Source organism: Zea mays, chromosome 3, assembly GCF_902167145.1.
Source record: "Zea mays cultivar B73 chromosome 3, Zm-B73-REFERENCE-NAM-5.0, whole genome shotgun sequence".
In the NCBI taxonomy this organism is placed as follows: domain Eukaryota; kingdom Viridiplantae; phylum Streptophyta; class Magnoliopsida; order Poales; family Poaceae; genus Zea; species Zea mays.
Window position 1 is genome coordinate 183,603,403 of NC_050098.1, and position 21,533 is coordinate 183,624,935.

The following is a 21,533-nucleotide window of genomic DNA, read 5'->3' on the forward strand; positions in this document are numbered from 1 at the left end:
GGCCAGCACATCCATGAGGCGTGAACAATCTAACCTACTGCGGACTGTACATCTAGAACAGATTCTTGTTCCGTACGTGGACTGGAAGAGATTACAGCTCCCGAGAGATCATGCGAGAGGGATGTACCCTGTTGTCTGTAATCCTGAAGTTTGTCAGTTTGGTCTTGGCTGTTTTTTTTTCTCAATTAGTCAGTTACGGCTGAGCGAGTCCAGGCGTCCAGCTCTTGACGTGTGCCAGTTCATGCAGCGCGAGTCCGGGTCTTAGGGTTGTGCGCGAGTGCTTTGCAGGACGTGGGATGGCATGGCCAAATACGCTGCATGGTGTGCATGTAATTGAGTTTATTCTATTTTTTATTCAATGAAATACAACAGAAAACGCTGTCAATCTTACAGCACCAAGACCACCTATCTCTTGTTCTTTAGACCGGTTGTGAGTTCGTGAGAGTGAGCGCCAGTAGCTGATCTCGCCGGGATCTCCAACATTTGGCATCGGAACCAAGGAAGAAGATCGGAAGAATGTCCTTGCCACTGGAGCGCTCGAGGACGCCGTGGCATGGACGTTCACCGCCACGACGGCCATGGAGTCACGAGGTCGTCATCGAGCATGTCGTAGAGCGCATTATGGTGCCAGGATCGACCACTTACCCGTTTCTCACGAAGACGAAGTACAACGATTGACCTTTGCTGATGAAGGTGAAGATGCAAGAATGCGGGCTGTGGGAAGCTGCGAAGATCGGTTGTGATATCCCGGTTCTAGCGGATGATAATATCCTTGCACAAGATTTAATAGAATATTCATACCAACAAGGTGTATCTTCTTTTTCGGAAGTCTGTCTTGAGAGAGCTTCTAGGTTAAGCGTGATTGACCAGAGCAATTTTGGGATGGATGACCGACCAGGAAGTATTCTCGTTTGCGCATGAGTGAAGACAAAGTGTGCACAAAAGACTCGTGTTGATCTGTGTAGATGGTCTATGAACCTAGAGGGCTGCCAGGAGTAAGTATCGTCGGTCCAGTAGTGGACGGGGTGTTACATTACGACGACGAAGAACATAACGATTGGATGGCGCTTGATGTCATATGTAGCCCCACGCCACCGGAGATGGTCTCCACGCTCGTCGTCAAACCGACGACGAAGGAGGCCAGGGAAGTTCTAAAGATGGTGTGAATCGGTGACGGACGAGTGAGGAAGTCGACGATACAGAGGCTACGCCAAGAGTACGAGATGCTCTCGTTCCGAGACGGTGAGTCGATGGAGGCGTTCGCGCTACGACTCACTGATGTTGTGGCACAACTCGCGATGGTGGGTGACCTAGCTCCGATTTTAGTGATTCTCGAACCTACATATTCATATTAACGCGCAAATTTATTTTACGCAGTTAGTTTCTTTGTTTGGTGTACTGTTATTTTTATTTATTGTTTACCTATTTGTTTGTATTACAACGAGTAGAAGGGAAACGTTATGAGGAACTTGAAGTCCAACATATAGAAGCACCTGAGAAATAGGAGTTTAACAAAGAAGGCAAGCGTGTCCTTGATCATGTTACTTTGATCTAATGGCATTTACTGTTATGCTCTCATTTATGTATTACACAGTTAGGTTAACCTGATGGAACCCAATAGGTTACCTATCTTCCTTATATTTTGTTTATACTTGGTTCACTTATTATTGGGTAGATTTTCTATTGCTCTATTTGGTTATTGAATAATTTTACCTATGCAACATCGATCATGATTTACTATTGTTGGTTTACTTATGCATGATAAGGTCACTTTGTTTAATAGAACATGGAGAACCACACAGAAAATCAGGGAAGCTAGTGTGCGAGGATCTTACCGGGTTAGGGGCAAGCGAGTAAGTGTTGCTAAGTATATTGACGATGCTGATTATGTTGCGATGGCTTTTCAGACTTCCGAATGATCTGTGTCACCTTATCTTGAATCTGTAGCGGGTTTTCTCATACTAGTGTGTCGGTACCCTGAAACAGGGGTACCCCTTACTACAGCATGAAGACGTGGTGCCCACGCGGCTATCTCTAGTCGCGTGGTGAACTGCACCCAACCCCGCCACGTGGACGGCTCCGGGGCCGCCACGTGGCCAAAGAAGACAATACACTCCAAGGTATCAACAGTGGGTCCGGACCCCCATTGGAAAGTGCCGGACCCCTGTGTATACAGACCGGACCTCCGGGCAAGGTCCAGGACCTCCACGGGTGCAAACCGGACCCTAGGATGGGTTCCGGACCCCTCTGTGTGGGGTCCGGGCCACTCACAGCAGGGTCCCGGGATTCCGGGACAAAGAATACCTAGACCTTAATCAAGGCCAGGCGGGGGTCCGGAGCCAACACGTGTTCGGACCATACCGTGTACGCCTCTGCTCCCCGCTCAGGCGGAGCCCCGATGCTGCCACGTGGTCTACTGCCCGTGACGTAAGCCAGCGGGCGCAGCCTGACGTAAGGCCTCTGGGTCGCGCGGCCTCTGCATTTATTGCGGATAAGACGCGCCGCCTGTCCATTCCGCTGGCAGGTGATGTACCGCCTCAGCATTCAATGAGCCCTGTCCACTCCACTGGCAGGCGATGTGCTGCCTCAACATTTAATGAGTCATGTCCACTCCGCTGACGGGCGGCAACCAGGCCATCTTGCATGTGGCGTGCCTGTCCATTCCGTTGGTAGGCAGTACGCCCATGCTGCCGCATGCGCTACACTCATCATGACTCACGCGTACGGAGGAAGCAGCGGCGACATATCAATACTGTATGGGCTACGAACATTATGGCGCTCGGAGATCGCCCAGGTGTTACATGCATTAGTTATTTCCTTCAATTTTGCCCCTAGGCCCACATGTCGGGGCTCATTATCCTTGTACGTGCCCCCCTTGAGCTATAAAAGGGAGGGCACGTGATGTTACAAGGCAGACCCAACTCGGACTCTCAAACTCACAAGTTCACTCAGACTAACTTAGAAGCTCTCAAGCTCAATACAACACACAGTGGAGTAGGGTGTTACGCTCTGGCGGCCTAAACCACCCTAAACCCTTGCGTGTTCTTGTGTTCATCCTGAATTCATCCAGCAGGCAAAACGCTTAGGCCCCCTCCTCATCTTAGGATTTAGGGCGGGTGCGTTCCGCCACCCGGCCGGAGAATTTCCTCTCCGACATTTGGCGCGCCAGGTAGGGGGCTTGGCTTTAGGTTTTTGCTTGTTTTTCTGCTCGACACCATGGTCCACATCGTCGAACACCATGATTTCATGCCCGAGGACTTCCCGGTGGAGGAAGAGGCTGCGTCTTCCACACCGCGGGCCACCAACCGCCCTGCGCCTAGTGCTGCTTCTGTGCACTCTACGCGGCAGCACACTCCTGCGCAAACGTCCAAGGTGTCAAGGGCTGCGCCTGGGGCCTTGTCTATAGACAGGGAGTTGCTACGCCACCCTCCTAGCTCCACGGCCTCGCCGGGGGCCATGAAGCAGTGGCGTGATGATGTCGACTGTCTGCTCGGCATGGCGCATTCTGGCTCAGCCAGGCCCAGTCCTCGGTCGTCCCGGCGTCAACATGAGGCGTCGGTGTCAGTGCGCTCTCCCTCGGTGAGGGCTGCACCGACTGAGGACCTGCGGGCGGAGCTCAACCGTAGGCGTGCGGGAGAGGACGCTCCAGTCTCTCTGGAGAGGTCTAGTGACCTGCGGGCAGAACTCAACCGTAGGCGTGCGGGCGAGGATGCCCATGTCTCTCTAGAGAGGGCGCGTGAGCGCCGACAGAACGTCGAGGGTCGCAACCTCGACTACGACTTCGCTGCGGTTGCACCGCAAACTCCAACGGGCGCCCGGATCCAGGCGGGTGTCCCATTGGCCGACGTAGGCTGCGCCGCACTAGCGGATCATCTCCGCGCGGTGACTTGGCCATCCAAGTTCCGGCCACACCTGTCGGAGAAGTACGACGGTACGTCAAATCCGTCGGAATTCTTGCAGGTGTACGTCATCGCTATTACGGCAGTAGGTGGAGACACCGCCGTAATGGCAACATACTTCCATGTAGCCTTGTCGGGGCTACCCGGACTTGGCTCATGAACCTTACCCCGGGATCGATCTACTCCTGGGAAGAGCTCTGCGCGTGGTTCACAGCGAACTTCGCCAGCGCTTATCAACAGCATGGCGTGGAGGCCCACCTCCACGCAGTGAGGCAGGAGCCTGGGGAAACTCTCCGGGTGTTTATCTCCCGCTTCACCAAGGTACGAGACACTATACCTCATATTTCAGATGCTTCCATCATCACCGCTTTCCGCCAGGGAGTACGTGATGAAAAGATGTTGGAGAAGTTAGCCACGCATGATGTGGAGACTGTCACCACACTCTTTGCTCTGGCTGACAAGTGTGCCAGAGCTACCGAGGGCCGTGCATAGCACTCGGCACCACAGACCGGGGTCGCACAGACAGGTGGCTCGGGTGTCGTCATCCAAGATGGCAAGAAGAAGAAGAATCGCGGCCACGAGAAGCCGTCGTCTGCTGCTCCGGTCGTCGCAGCCGCGACTGGGGGCAGGAACGAGCGCAACAAGCGCCCACGATCGCAGGGGGGCAACAGCGGCTCATGCCCTATGCACCCCAACAGTCGCCACAGCGTCGCGGAGTGCCGCGAGATCATCAAGCTCGCGAAGCACGTCAATGAGCAACGCGAGCAGACGTCCAAGGATGGCTCCCCGCCTCGTCGCTGGTCTGGCAAGGAGAAGGTCGACGACGGTGATGTGGCCGTGGGAGAACGGGACCTCGGGTATCAGTCACCTGAGGGGGACCTGAAGGATGTTTTCACTGGGGACTCCGACTCCGGTGACGACAACGACCACCGCAAAAAGTTGTACATCATGTACGGTGGGAGCTGGGAGCTCACCTCTCGCAGGAACGTCAAGTCCCTGCGCCGAGAGGTCTTTTCGGCGGTCTTGGGACCCGTATCCACTTCCGTGAATAGATCAAATCGTGGATTCTACCTCCGGGTGCGACCTTTTGTCTTTCTTAGATGCTTATTCTGGTTTCCATCAAATCCAGATGTCTAGGGAAGATAGGAAGCATACCGCTTTTGTAACAGTGGATGGGCTTTACTGATTTGTTGTTATGCTCTACGGTCTGAAAAACGCCTTGCCAACATTTGTGTGGGCGATGAGTAAGACTTTCGAGGACCTGATGAAAGTCGCCTAGAGGGGGGGTGAATAGGACGAAACTGAAATTCTCAAAAGTAATCACAACTACAAGCCGGGTTAGCGTTAGAAATATAATAGAGTCCGCGAGAGAGGGTGCAAAACAAATCGCAAGCGAATAAAGAGTGAGACACGTGGATTTGTTTTACCGAGGTTCGGTTCTCGCAAACCTACTCCCCGTTGAGGAGGCCACAAAGGTCGGGTCTCTTTCAACCCTTACCCTCTCTCAAATGGTCCCTCGGACCGAGTGAGCTTTCTCTTCTCAATCACTTGGAACACAAAGTTCCCACAAGGACCACCACAAGATTGGTGTCTCTTGCCTCAATTATAAGTGAGTTTGATCGCAATGAAAGAATCAAGAAGGAAGAAAGCAATCCAAGCGCAAGAGCTCGAAAGAACACAAGCAAATCTCTCTCTCTAATCACTAGGGCGTTGTGTGGAATTTGGAGAGGATTTGATCTCTTTGGTGTGTCTAGAATTGAATGCTAGAGCTCTTGTAAGTAGTTGAGAAGTGGAAAACTTGGATGCAATGAATGGTGGGTGGTTGGGGGTATTTATAGCTCCAACCACCAAACTAGCCGTTTGGTGAGGCTGTCTGTTCGATGGTGCACCGGACAGTCCGGTGCACACCGGACATGTCCGGTGCGACAGCCACGTCACCAAAACCGTTGGGTTCCGACCGTTGGAGCTCTGACTTCTGGGCCCGCCTGGATGTCCGGTGGCGCACCGGACATGCACTGTAGATTGTCCGGTGCGCCAGCATGGGCGTGCCTGACCTCTACGCGCGCAGCGCGCGCATTTAATGCGTCGCAGGTAGCCGTTGGCGCCGAAATAGCCGTTACCCCGTTGTTACACCGGACAGTCCGGTGTACACCGGACAGTCCGGTGAATTATAGCGGAGCAGCTGAAGTGAAATCCCGAGGCTGGCGAGTTCCGGAGGCCGCTCTTCCTTGGAGCACCGGACATGTCCGGTGAACACCGGACAGTCCGGTGAATTATAGTGGAGTCGCCTCTAGAATTTCCCAAAGGTGACGAGTTTGAAGTCGGAGTCCTCTGGTGCACCGGACATGTCCGGTGGCACACCGGACAGTCCGGTGCGCCAGACCAGAGGTGCCTTCGGTTGTCCCTTGCTCCTTTGTTTGAACCCAATACTTGGTCTTTTTATTGGCTAAGTGTGAACCTTTAGCACCTGTATAACTTGTACACTAGAGCAAACTAGTTAGTCCAATTATTTGTGTTGGGCAATTCAACCACCAAAATTAATTAGGGAGTAGGTGAAAGCCTAATTCCCTTTCAATCTCCCCCTTTTTGGTGATTGATGCCAACACAAACCAAAGCAAATATAAAAGTGCATAATTGAACTAGTTTGCATAATGTAAGTGCAAAGGTTGCTTGGAATTGAGCCAATATAAATACTTACAAGATATGCATGGATTGTTTCTTTATTTTTAACATATTGGACCACGCTTGCACCACATGTTTTGTTTTTGCAAAATATTTTTGTAAATCCTTTTCAAAGTTCTTTTGCAAATAGTCAAAGGTAGATGAATAAGATTTTTGCAAAGCATTTTCAAGTTTAAAATTTTCTCCCCTTGTTTCAAATGCTTTTCCTTTGACTAAACAAAACTCCCCCTCAAATAAATTCTCCTCTTAGTGTTCAAGAGGGTTTTAAGATATCACGTTTTGAAAATACTACTTGCTCCCCCTTTAGAACACAAAGAGATACCAATTTGAAATTTTCCAATTGAAAACCATTAATTTTAAAATTAGGGTGGTGGTGCGGTCCTTTTGCTTTGGGCTCATAATTTCTCCCCTTTGGCATGAATCGCCAAAAACGGATACTTTGAGTGAGATATAAGCCCTTGAAGACTACTTTCTCCCCTTTGGCAAATAAAACATATGAGTGAAGATTATACCAAAGATGGAGAGGGACGCGGAGCGACGGCGAAGGATGAGTAGTAGAGTGGAGTGGAAGCCTTGTCTTCGCCGAAGACTCCAATTCCCTTTCAATATACCTATGACTTGGTTTGAAATACACTTGAAAACACATTAGTCATAGCATATATAAAAGAGACATGATTAAAGGTATACTTATGAGCTATGTGTGCAAATTAGCAAAAGAAGTTCCTAGAATCAAGAATATTGAGCTCATGCCTAAGTTTGGTAAAAGATTGTTCATCTAGTGGCTTGGTAAAGATATCGGTTAATTGATCTTTAGTATTAATGTATGCAATCTCGATATCCCCTTTTTGTTGGTGATCCCTAAGAAAATGATACCGAATGGCTATGTGTTTAGTGCGGCTATGCTCAACGGGATTATCCGCCATTTTGATTGCACTCTCATTATCACATAGTAAAGGGACTTTGGTTAATTTGTAACCGTAGTCCCGCAGGGTTTGCCTCATCCAAAGCAATTGTGCGCAACAATGTCCTGCGGCAATATACTCGGCTTCGGCGGTAGAAAGAGCGACCGAATTTTGCTTCTTTGAAGCCCAAGACACCAAGGATCTTCCCAAGAACTGGCAAGTCCCTGATGTGCTCTTTCTATTAATTTTACATCCTGCCCAATCGGCATCCGAATAACCAATCAAATCAAATGTGGATCCCCGAGGGTACCAAAGCCCAAACTTAGGAGTATAAGCCAAATATCTCAAGATTCGTTTTACGGCCGTAAGGTGGGATTCCTTAGGGTCGGATTTGAATCTTGCACACATGCATACGGAAAGCATAATGTCCGGTCGAGATGCACATAAATAAAGCAATGAACCAATCATCGACCGGTATACCTTTTGATCCACGGACTTACCTCCCGTGTCGAGGTCGAGATGCCCATTAGTTCCCATGGGTGTCTTGATGGGCTTGGCATCCTTCATTCCAAACTTAGTTAGAATGTCTTGAGTGTACTTCGTTTGGCTAATGAAAGTGCCCTCTTGGAGTTGCTTGACTTGAAATCCTAGAAAATACTTCAACTCCCCCATCATAGACATCTCGAATTTCTGTGTCATGATCCTACTAAATTCTTCACATGTAGATTCGTTAGTAGAGCCAAATATGATATCATCAACATAAATTTGGCATACAAACAAATCATTTTCAAGAGTTTTAGTGAACAAAGTAGGATCGGTCTTGCCGACTTTGAAGCCATTAGCAATAAGGAAATCTCTAAGGCATTCATACCATGCTCTTGGGGCTTGCTTGAGCCCATAAAGCGCCTTAGAGAGCCTATAGACATGGTTAGGGTACTCACTGTCTTCAAAGCCGGGAGGTTGCTCAACATAGACCTCTTCCTTGATTGGTCCATTGAGGAAGGCACTCTTCACGTCCATTTGATAAAGCTTGAAGCCATGGTAAGTAGCATAGGCTAATAATATGCGAATTGACTCAAGCCTAGCTACGAGTGCATAAGTTTCACTGAAATCCAAACCTTCGACTTGGGAGTATCCCTTGGCCACAAGTCGAGCTTTGTTCCTTGTCACCACACCATGCTCATCTTGCTTGTTGCGGAAGACCCATTTGGTTCCTACAACATTTTGATTAGAACCAAATGCCATACCTCATTTCTCGTGAAGTTGTTGAGCTCCTCTTGCATTGCCACCACCCAATCCGAATCTTGGAGTGCTTCCTCTACCCTGTGAGGCTCAATAGAGGAAACAAAAGAGTAATGCTCACAAAAATGTGCAACACGAGATCTAGTAGTTACCCCCTTATGAATGTCGCCGAGGATGGTGTCGACGGGGTGATCTCGTTGGATTGCTTGGTGGACTCTTGGGTGTGGCGGCCTTTGTTCTTCATCCTCCTTGTCTTGATCATTTGCATCTCCCCCTTGATCATTGCTGTCATCTTGAGGTGGCTCATTTGCTTGATCTTCTATTTCATCAACTTGAGCTTCATCCTCATTTTGAGTCGGTGGAGATGCTTGCGTGGAGGAGGATGGTTGATCTTGTGCAAGTGGAGGCTCTTCGGATTCCTTAGGACACACATCCCCAATGGACATGTTCCTTAGCGCGATGCACGGAGCCTGTTCTTCACCTATCTCATCAAGATCAACTTGCTCTACTTGAGAGCCGTTAGTCTCATCAAACACAACGTCACAAGAAACTTCAACTAGTCCTGAGGACTTGTTAAAGACTCTATATGCCCTTGTGTTTGAGTCATATCCTAGTAAAAAGCCTTCTACAGTTTTAGGAGCAAATTTAGATTTTCTACCTCTTTTAACAAGAATAAAACATTTGCTACCAAAAACTCTAAAATATGAAATATTTGGCTTTTTACCGGTTAGAAGTTCATAGGATGTCTTCTTGAGGATTCGGTGAAGATATAACCGGTTGATGGCGTAGCAGGCGGTATTGACCGCCTCGGCCCAAAACCGATCCGGTGTTTTGTACTCATCAAGCATGGTTCTTGCCATGTCCAATAGATTTCGATTCTTCCTCTCCACTACACCATTTTGTTGTGGGGTGTAGGGAGAAGAGAACTCATGCTTGATGCCCTCCTCCTCAAGGAAGCCTTCTATTTGTGAGTTCTTGAACTCCGTCCCGTTGTCGCTTCTAATTTTCTTGATCCTTAAGCCGAACTCATTTTGAGCCCATCTCAAGAATCCCTTTAAGGTCTCTTGGGTATGGGATTTTTCCTGCAAAAAGAACACCCAAGTGAAGCGAGAATAATCATCCACAATAACTAGACAGTACTTACTCCCGCCGATGCTTATGTAAGCGATCGGGCCGAATAGGTCCATGTGTAGGAGCTCCAGTGGCCTGTCACTAGTCATGATGTTCTTGTGTGGATGATGAGTGCCAACTTGCTTCCCGGCTTGGCATGCGCTACAAATCCTGTCTTTCTCAAAATGAACATCTGTTAGTCCTAAAATGTGTTCTCCCTTTAGAAGCTTATGAAGATTCTTCATTCTAACATGGGCTAGTCGGCGGTGCCAGAGCCAACCCAAGTTAGTCTTAGCAATTAAGCAAGTGTCGAGTTTAGCTCTATCAAAATCTACCAAGTATAGCTGACCCTCTAACACTCCCTTAAATGCTATTGAATCATCACTTCTTCTAAAGACAGTGACACCTACATCAGTAAATAGACAGTTGTAGCCCATTTGACATAGTTGCGAAACGGAAAGCAAATTGTAATCTAAAGAATCTACAAGAAAAACATTGGAAATAGTATGGTCAGGTGATATAGCAATTTTACCCAATCCTTTGACCAAACCTTGATTTCCATCCCCGAATGTGATAGCTCGTTGGGGATCTTTGTTTTTCTCATATGAGGAGAACATCTTCTTCTCCACTGTCATGTGGTTTGTGCACCCGCTGTCGAGTATCCAACTTGAGCCCCCGGATGCATAAACCTACAAAACAATTTTAGTTCTTGACTTTAGGTACCCAAACGGTCTTGGGTCCTTTGGCATTAGAAACAAGAACTTTGGGTACCCAAACACAAGTCTTGGAGCCCTTGTGTTTGCCCCCAACAAACTTGGCAACTACCTTGCCGGATTTGTTAGTCAAAACATAGGATGCATCAAAAGTTTTAAATGAAATAACATGATCATTTGATGCATTAGGAGTTTTCTTTCTAGGCAACTTGGCACGGGTTGGTTGCCTAGAGCTAGATGTCTCACCCTTATACATGAAAGTATGGTTAGGGCCAGAGTGAGACTTCCTAGAGTGAATTCTCCTAATTTTGCTCTTGGGATAGCCGGCAGGGTACAAAATGTAACCCTCGTTATCCTGAGGCATGGGAGCCTTGCCCTTAACAAAATTAGACAATCTTTTAGGAGGGGCACTAAGTTTGACATTGTCTCCCCTTTGGTAGCCAATGTCATCCTTGATGCCAGGGCGTCTCCCATTATAGAGCATACTTCTAGCAAATTTAAACTTTTCATTTTCTAAGTTATGCTCGGCAATTTTAGCATCTAATATTGCTATATGATCATTTTGTTGTTTAATTAAAGCCATGTGATCATGAATAGCATTGATATCAACATCTCTACATCTAGTACAAATAGAAATGTGCTCAACGGTAGATGTAGAGGGTTTGCAAGATTTTAATTCAACAACCTTGGCATGCAACATATCATTCTTGGTTCTAAGGTCAGAAATGGTAGTATTGCAAACATCAAAATCTTTAGCCTTAGCAATTAATTTTTCATTTTCAATCCTAAGGCTAGCAAGAGAGATGTTTAATTCTTCAATCTTAGCAAGCAAATCATCATTATCATTTCTAAGATTGGGAATTGAAACATCACAAATATGAGAATCAACCTTAGCAATTAAACTAGCATTTTCATTTCTAAGGTTGTCAATAGTCTCATGGCAAGTGCTTAGCTCACTAGACAATTTTTCACATTTTTCAACTTGTAGAGCATAAGCATTTTTGACCTTAACATGCTTTTTGTTCTCCTTAATAAGGAAGTCCTCTTGAGAGTCCAAGAGATCATCCTTCTCATGAATAGCACTAATCAATTCATTTAATTTTTCTTTTTGTTGCATGTTTAGGTTGGCAAAAAGGGTACGCAAATTATTTTCCTCATCACTAGCATTATCATCACTAGAGGACTCATATCTAGTGGAGGATTTAGATTTAACCTTCTTCCTTTTGCCGTCCTTTGCCATGAGGCACTTGTGGCCGACGTTGGGGAAGAGGAGTCCCTTGGTGACGGCGATGTTGGCGGCGTCCTCGTCGGAGGAGGACTCGGTGGAGCTCTCGTCGGAGTCCCACTCCCGGCAAACATGGGCATCGCCGCCCTTCTTCTTGTAGTACTTCTTCTTTTCTCTCCTCTTTCCCTTCTTGTCGTCGCCCCTGTCACTGTCACTAGATATAGGACATTTTGCAATGAAATGACCGGGCTTACCACATTTGTAGCACACTTTCTTGGAGCGGGGTTTGTGGTCCTTCCCTCTCTGTTGCTTGAGGATTTGGCGAAAGCTTTTAATGATTAAAGCCATCTCATTGTCGAGCTTGGAGGCGTCAATAGGTTGTCTACTTGGTGTAGACTCCTCCTTCTTCTCCTCCGTCGCCTTGAATGCCACCGGTTGTGCTTCGGACGTGGAGGGTTCATCAAGCTCGTTGATTTTCTTTGAGCCTTTAATCATACATTCAAAGCTCACAAAATTCCCGATTACTTCCTCGGGAGTCATTAGTGTGTATCTAGGATTACCACGAATTAATTGAACTTGAGTAGGGTTAAGGAAAATAAGTGATCTCAAAATAACCTTAACCACCTCGTGGTCATCCCATTTCTTGCTCCCAAGGTTGCGCACTTGGTTCACCAAGGTTTTGAGCCGGTTGTACATATCTTGTGGCTCCTCCCCTTGGCGAAGACGGAAGCGACCGAGCTCCCCTCGATCGTTTCCCGCTTGGTGATCTTGGTGAGTTCATCACCCTCGTGCGTGGTCTTGAGTAGGTCCCAAATCTCCTTTGCATTCTTCAACCCTTGCACCTTGTTGTATTCCTCCTTGCTTAGAGAGGCTAGGAGTATGGTTGTAGCTTGAGAGTTGAAGTGCTCGATTTGGGCCACTTCGTCCGTATCATAGTCTTCATCCCCTACGGATGGTACCTGTGCTCCAAACTCAACAACATTCCATATACTTTTGTGGAGTGAGGTTAGATGAAATTTCATTAAATCACTCCACCTAGCATAATCTTCGCCATCAAAGGTTGGCGGTTTGCCCAATGGAACGGAAAGTAATGGAGTAGGTCTAGGTGTACGAGGATAGTGTAAGGGGATCTTACTAAACTTCTTGCACTCTTGACGCTTAGAAGTTACGGACGGCGCATCGGAGTCGGAGATCGATGTTGATGAAGTGTCGGTCTCGTAGTAGACCACTTTCCTCATCCTTTTTTGCTTGTCGCCTTTCCAATGCGACTTGTGGGAAGAAGATTTTTCCTTCTTCTCTTTGTGGTGAGAAGAAGAAGATCTTTTCTCCTTCCGTTTGGAGGAGTCCTTCTTCTTCTCCTTCCTCTTGGTGCGGGACTCTTCTGATGAAGTGCTCCCTTGGCTCGTAGTGGGCTTGTCGCCGGTCTCCATCTCCCTCTTGGTGTGATCTCCCGACATCACTTCGAGCGGTTAGGCTTTAATGAAGCACCGGGCTTTGATACCAATTGAAAGTCGCCTAGAGGGGGGGTGAATAGGGCGAAACTGAAATTCTTAAAAGTAATCACAACTACAAGCCGGGTTAGCGTTAGAAATATAATAGAGTCCGCGAGAGAGGGTGCAAAACAAATCGCAAGCGAATAAAGAGTGAGACACATGGATTTGTTTTACCGAGGTTCGGTTCTCGCAAATCTACTCCCCGTTGAGGAGGCCACAAAGGCCGGGTCTCTTTCAACCCTTACCCTCTCTCAAACGGTCCCTCGGACCGAGTGAGCTTTCTCTTCTCAATCACTTGGAACACAAAGTTCCCACAAGGACCACCACAAGATTGGTGTCTCTTGCCTCAATTATAAGTGAGTTTGATCGCAATGAAAGAATCAAGAAGGAAGAAAGCAATCCAAGCGCAAGAGCTCGAAAGAACACAAGCAAATCTCTCTCTCTAATCACTAGGGCGTTGTGTGGAATTTGGAGAGGATTTGATCTCTTTGGTGTGTCTAGAATTGAATGCTAGAGCTCTTGTAAGTAGTTGAGAAGTGGAAAACTTGGATGCAATGAATGGTGGGTGGTTGGGGGTATTTATAGCCCCAACCACCAAACTAGCCATTTGGTGAGGCTGTCTGTTCGATGGCGCACTGGACAGTCCGGTGCACACCGGACATGTCCGGTGCGACAGCCACGTCACCAAAACCGTTGGGTTCCGACCGTTGGAGCTCTGACTTCTGGGCCCGCCTGGATGTCCGGTGGCGCACCGGACATGCACTGTAGATTGTCCGGTGCGCCAGCATGGGCGTGCCTGACCTCTGCGCGCGCAGCGCGCGCATTTAATGCGTCGCAGGTAGCCGTTGGCGCCGAAATAGCCGTTGCCCCGCTGTTACACCGGACAGTCCGGTGTACACCGGACAGTCCGGTGAATTATAGCGGAGCAGCTGAAGTGAAATCCCAAGGCTGGCGAGTTCCGGAGGCTGCTCTTCCTTGGAGCACCAGACATGTCCGGTGAACACCGGACAGTCCGGTGAATTATAGTGGAGTCGCCTCTGGAATTTCCCGAAGGTGACGAGTTTGAAGTCGGAGTCCTCTGGTGCATCGGACATGTCCGGTGGCACACCGGACAGTCCGGTGCGCCAGACCAGAGGTGCCTTCGGTTGTCCCTTGCTCCTTTGTTTGAACCCAATACTTGGTCTTTTTATTGGCTAAGTGTGAACCTTTAGCACCTGTATAACTTGTACACTAGAGCAAACTAGTTAGTCCAATTATTTGTGTTGGGCAATTCAACCACCAAAATTAATTAGGGACTAGGTGAAAGCCTAATTCCCTTTCACCTGATTAGGGACAAGGTGGAAGTATACGTCGATGACATCGTAGTCAAGACTAAGAGAGGGTCGACCCTAGTGGAAGACTTGACCCTGGTCTTCGACAGGCTGCAGGCAACCCACACAAAGCTGAACCTAGACAAGTGTGTCTTTGGTGTCTCCGCAGGGAAGTTGCTAGGGTTCCTGGTTTCGTACCGGGGCATTGAAGCAAACCCGGAGAAAATCAAGGCGGTTGAGGCAATGAGGCCTCCGGCCCGTATCAAGGACGTCCAGAATCTTACGGAGTCATTGGCCGCCCTTAGTCGCTTCATTTCAAGGCTGGCAGAGAGGGCGCTACCCTTCTTTAAGTTGTTACGGAAGTCTGGCCCATTCTCTTGGACCAAAGAGGCAGAACGAGCCTTCCAAGAATTGAAGCAACACCTGGTGTCCCTACCAATACTGGTAGCTCCGGAACTTGGGGAGCCGTTGTATTTGTACATCGCGGTGGCTGCAGAAGCGGTGAGCATGGTGCTAGTCGTCGAAAGGACGACATAAGAGGGCCAAGAACCTGAGGGCTCGGGACCGGCTACAGGGGTCCGGACCATTCAGAAGTCGGTCTACTACGTCAGCAAGGTCTTCCACGAGGCGAAGACTAGGTACCTTGAGACGCACAAACTTCTCTTTGTTGTGCTTGTTGCGTCCAGGAAGCTGCGCCACTATTTCCAGGCACACAGGGTCGTGGTGGTGACCTCCTTTCCGTTAAGGGCCATCCTCCACAACTCTAACGCCACAGGCAACATCGCCAAGTGGGTTGCGGAGCTCGCTGAGTTCCAGCTGGACTTCCAGCCTTGCCATGCCATCAAGAGTCAGGTCCTGGCTGACTTCATCGTGGAATGGACGCCTCCCTCGAGTGCTCCCAGGGGTCCGGATCCCGATTCGAACCCCACACCTGCGGAGCCCAGGGGTCCGGTCTTCACCGAGCCCCACTGGACGCTCTTCTTCGATAGATCTGCCCGTCAGCAAGTTGGTGGAGCTAGAGTGGTCCTCATCGACCCAAGCGGAGATCAAGTGAAGTACATGGTGCACCTTGAGTTCAAGGCCACCAACAACATGGCGGAGTACGAAGCACTGATCTTCGGCTTATCGGTGGCCCTATCCCTAGGGATCCACCATCTCCTGGTGAAGGGGGACTCCCAGCTGATCATCAAGCAAGTCCGCGGGGAGTGTAGCTGCAACGAGCCCAGGCTCGCAGCGTACCTTCTTCACATGAGGAAGCTGGAAAAGGACTTCACTGCTCTGGAACTGCAACACGTTCCTCGGGCTGACAACTCGGCGGCAGATGACCTCTCCATGAGGGCATCAACTTGGGCACCCGTGCCCGAGGGCATCTTCGAAAAGACGGCTGCTGAGACCCACCGCCCAGCCGGTCGAACTAGGCGAAGGGGGCGAGACTAGCACCTTGAAGCTAGTGGTCCCGGTGGCGTCCCATCTACAGAATCCACTAAAGACTGTGTGTGCTATAGAAAATCCTGCCAGTCCCTTAGCACCACAGCCAATATCTCAGAGTGGTCCCGATGCATGGATCTCCGAGATCCGGGACTACCTGAAGGAAAATATCCTTCCTGAAGACCATGTGTCCGCAGAGCGCATAGTGCGGTTGGCTAAACGCTACGCGTTGGTGGAAGGGGATCTCTACCACCGTGGCGCCAACGACATTCTCATGCGGTGCATTACCCAGGAGGAGGGCCATGAGTTGTTCACGGAGATCCATGTAGGAGAGTGCGGAAGTCATTCATCATCCTGCACGCTAGTCGGTAAGGCCTTCCGGCATGGCTTTTACTGGCCAACCGCCCTCCAGGATGCAGCTGAGATGGTAAAGTCCTGCAAGGCGTGCCAGTTCCACGCAAAGCAGATACACACACCAGCTCAGGCTCTGCAGATGATTCCACCCTCCTGGCCATTCGCCGTATGGGGATGGATATCCTGGGACCATTCCCTAGGGCCGTCGGCGGGTACCGGTTCCTCTTTGTCGCCATCGACAAGTTCACAAAGTGGCCAGAGGCCACCCCTGTGGTCAATATCACCCAGGGTGCTGCTGTCGCTTTCCTCAAGTCGATCGTCTATAGATTTTGGGTCCCAAGCCGTACCATTACGGACAATGGGACCCAGTTTACAAGTCGGATCTTCGAGGAGTATTGTGAGGATATCGGCACCCAGCTCTGCTTTGCGTCCGTGTCTCATCCAAGGATCAACGGCCAAGTGGAGAGGGCAAACACAGAGATCCTCAGGGGACTCAAGACACGCACCTACGACTGCTTGAAAAAAGCATGGTGCAAATTGGGTCAACGAGCTTCCGTCTGTGCTGTGGGGGAACCGGACCACACCCAGTCGAGCTACCGGGGAGACCCCGTTCTTCCTAGTCTACGGGGCCGAAGCCTGCCTTCCCCCGGAAATCATTATGGGCTCCCCACGGGTCCAAGCTTTTGATGAGTCTATGGAGGAGCAGCTACGGCGTGAGGACGTGGACTTCATCGATGAGCGCAGATGGCAAGCAGTGATCCGAAATGCACGGTACAACCAAGCGCTCAGGCGCTACCACCAATGGTTCGTGCATAGTAGGGAGCTCAGGGTCGGGGACCTGGTCCTAAGGCGAGTACTGAACCGAGAAGGGCTCCACAAACTCTCCCCCAGCTGGGAAGGACCCTTCAAGGTGACGGAAATATGCCGACCCGGGTGTGTCCTCCTTGCTACAACTGAAGGATAGCCTCTTCCCAATCCCTGGAACATAGAGCATCTCCGTAAGTTCTTCCCATAAAAACAAGCCTAGGGATTCAGTTTTCTTCCTTTGTAGCTAAGTTGCGCATATATGTACGCCAGCCCGGTGAGGTCCGCCCTCATAAACCCGATCTGTTGGCCTGCACTCATGAATATCAAATTATAAAGAAAAGATTCACCCCCAGATTTGTTTTTGTGATGGTCTTATTTTGCTTCAACTTACGAGCATCATTTTTTATCTAACCCACCCATACAGTTCCCACACTTGCTGGTATAATGACATCCAAATTGAGTAGCCAGGCTTGCAGTTTGGGATCCCTCGGTAGGGGGGTCCGGCAGCCTGGGGGCCAGTTCTAGAGAACGGGTACTTGTCTCCTAGGGTGGTCCGGAGCTGTGTAGCCATTTAGCTTGGTTCCGTACCCTAAGCCTGCACGCTCCATCACTCTGTGACGGGTACCCTAGTATTTGGAACTATAGTCCTGTGGGTCCAGCAACCTGGGGTCCGGTTCTAGAGAACGGACACACGTCCCTGGGGTGGTCCGGAGCTGTGTAGCCGCTTAGCCTGGTCCCGTACCCTAAGCCTACATGCTTCACCACTCTGCGACGGGTGCCCTAGTATTTGGAGCTGTGATCCAGGGGGTACAGACACACGGATTGGCTTCCCGGTCTAAGTCCTGCAGGTCCTATTGTGTGAATCAAAGGATAAAAGATACCAGTTAGTGGGTCCTATGGGTGCACTACTAAAGCTTCCTAGCCAAGGCTGTGTGCAGGTCCAGGTCCCAGTCGAAACTATCTCCTAGGGGCCAGGTCACCAATCCTTTCTTAAAGTATACTGGCATCCAGCCTCGACACGTCGAGCCTACATCCTAGGGGGCCAAGTACCAAGGAGAAGTTGGTAACGACGTACACAGCAAAGACAAATAGCATACAAATAAGTTTTGTCACTGTTAGATTAATACTTCCAAAAAGTATCTTACAAAACCAGAAAATAGTACAAGCCGCACCCCAGTGGAACCCTTGCCCTGTTTCTACAGATCTAGCTACTAATCATCGGTAGGATCTCGCTGGAAGCGCTCGGCCACCACCTCCACAGTATCTTGTACGCCCTCCCGAGCGGCGTTTTCGGTGTCGGCCACCGGACCAGCAATCACCGGCTCCAAGGAGATGGCCAGGTTGTGGCTCTGGAAGCACGTCAGGATATACTCGATCACCGCCCAGTAGAGCCTGCCACCCTCGGCCTCCAGGCGGGCGCCAAGGACCTGGTCCAGGCGTCGGAGGCGGTCGGAGGCGGTCGACGGCAGAGTCCAGCACCGGGAGCGCGGCGGAGATGGACGTCGGCAGCTGCGACACCAGGATGGGACTCATTCCTAGCGGCACCAGAGCCGTGCTCGCCTCACCGGCCCATGCGGCGATGCGTTGGACCCCGACGCGATGCTCCGCCTGGAGATCTTCAAGTGTCTTCTGCATCGCCTCCACCGCCTAGGGGCTTGGTGCTGCCTGTGCCGCCTGCACCGCCTCGAACTGGCGGACCCGCTCCTCCAGCGCCCGCTCCTTCTCCTCCGCCTCGAGCTCATGATCGGCCAGCAGCTTCTCCCGCCTTTCAAACATTTCCTCCCTGAAGGCGAGGTCCTTCTCGTGCCAGGAAAGATCTGTTGCTCGCTTATCCAGGGAAGCATCCTTCTCCTTGAGGTTCTGCTCGGCCAGGGCAATGCTGCTGGCCCTATCATCCAGCTCCCGCTACAGCCTTTGCAGGCTCTCCACAGCCGCGGTCTGCTGGACCCGCTGCTCCTCCAGGATTTGGTTGAAGGCATTTAGCTTGGCCTGGAGCTCTATGATGACCTCCTCCCTCTGGTTCAAGTGCTCCTCCTTGACCAGCCTCTTCTCCTTCCGGGCCACCTCCAGCTCCTGGGCGTACACCTTCTGGAGGTCCTTCTTGTAGTCTTTGCGGTCCCGCTCAAGCTTGGACCGCTCGAGGGCGAACTTGCGGGACGCTGCCTTGGTGCGCTCCTCCAGGTGGGTACGCCAGTCACTGAGGCGCTGGTGTTCGGCCTCGAGCGACTCCCACTCCCGCAAGATCGCCGCCTCAGTCTCATGAAGAGCCTGATGGGCGCGAGACAGCACCCGGGGGAGGGGAACCGGCGCTGTTTCTGGCTCGGTGCCGGACCGGAGCCGCCGCCAAAAATCACCTCCGTCTCCTCCGGAGTGGGCGGCGGGATGGAGCGGGACGCGCCCCCCGCGTTGACCTCGATGGCGGGGGTGGGCGCAGCTAGGGCCTCCTCTGCCACTGCCGACGGTGTACTCGACGGCATCACCGTCGTTGAGGATGTGGCAGCCGTCGGGGCAGTGGGGACCCCCTCCGCCGCTGCGACACCGCTTGGCGTTGGCGCCGCTGCTGTCGGACCCCTAGTGGGAGCCTGGGGGCCCAGTGGCACTATCTCGGCGGCAGCAGCCAGGGGTGAGGGAGGCATGACCTTGGGAGCAGAGGGGGAGGAAGCCCTGACAAGCAAAGGATGGATTAAGACTCGTCAACATGATAAACAGATTAATAGAAAAAGGGGTTGCACTCACTTGGGGGCCTGGACCTTCCAGCGACCCTGGAAGCGGGGCGACCGCTGCTTCTGCTGCTGCTGTTGTTGCTGCTGCTGCTGGCGTCCTTGGGGGAGATCACCCCCGGGTGGTGGTGGCGGTGGTGAACCCGATGGTGGTGGTGGCTGTGGTGGCGGCGGACCCGATGGTTGTGGTGGTGGAGGACTGACACGCCTCTGCGCGCCCTGGGCCTGGGAGCCGGTCTCCTCGGCCCCATCGGCAGTCCTCCGACGCTTCTGGGAGCCGGCCTCCTCGGCCCCTTTAGAAGAAGTGATGATTCAATAGCATTTAAGGGTGTGTTAGAGGGTCAGCTATACTTGGTAGATTTTGATAGAGCTGAACTCGACACATGCTTAATTGCTAAGACTAACTTGGGTTGGCTCTGGCACCGCCGACTAGCCCATGTTGGAATGAAGAATCTTCATAAGCTTCTAAAGGGGGAACACATTTTAGGATTAACCAATGTTCATTTTGAGAAAGACAGGATTTGTAGCGCATGCCAAGCCGGGAAGCAAGTTGGCACCCATCATCCACACAAGAACATCATGACGACCGACAGGCCGCTTGAGCTACTCCACATGGATCTATTCGGCCCGATTGCTTACATAAGCATCGGCGGGAGTAAGTATTGTCTTGTAATAGTGGATGATTATTCTCGCTTCACTTGGGTATTCTTTTTACAGGAAAAATCCCAAACCCAAGAGACCTTAAAGGGATTCTTGAGACGGGCTCAAAATGAGTTCGGCTTAAGGATCAAGAAAATAAGAAGCGACAACGGAACGGAGTTCAAGAACTCTCAAATCGAAGGCTTCCTTGAGGAGGAGGGCATCAAGCATGAGTTCTCCTCTCCCTACACTCCACAACAAAATGGTGTAGTGGAGAGGAAGAACCGAACTCTGTTGGACATGGCAAGAACCATGCTTGATGAGTACAAGACACCGGACCGGTTTTGGGCCGAAGCGGTTAACACCGCCTGCTACGCCATCAACCGGTTATATCTTCACCGAATCCTCAAGAAGACATCCTATGAACTCCTAACCGGTAAAAAGCCCAACATTTCATACTTTAGAGTTTTTGGTAGCAAATGCTTTATTCTTGTTAAAAGAGGTAGAAAATCCAAATTTGCTCCTAAAACTGTAGAAGGCTTTTTACTAGGATATGACTCAAACACAAGGGCATATAGGGTCTTTAACAAGTCCACTGGACTAGTTGAGGTCTCATGTGACGTTGTGTTTGATGAAACTAACGGCTCTCAAGTAGAGCAAGTTGATCTTGATGAGATAGGTGAAGAACAGGCTCCATGCATAGCGCTAAGGAACATGTCCATTGGGGATGTGTGTCCTAAGGAATCCGAAGAGCCTCCACATGCACAAGATCAACCATCCTCCTCCATGCAAGCATCTCCACCAACTCAAATTGAGGATGAGGCTCAAGATGTTGAACAAGAGGATCAAGAAGATGAGCCACCTCAAAATGACGGCAATGATCAAGGGGGAGATGCAAATAATGAATACAAGGAGGATGAAGAACCAACGCCGCCACACCCAAGAGTCCACCAAGCAATCCAAAGAGATCACCCCGTCGACACCATCCTCGGCGACATTCATAAGGGGG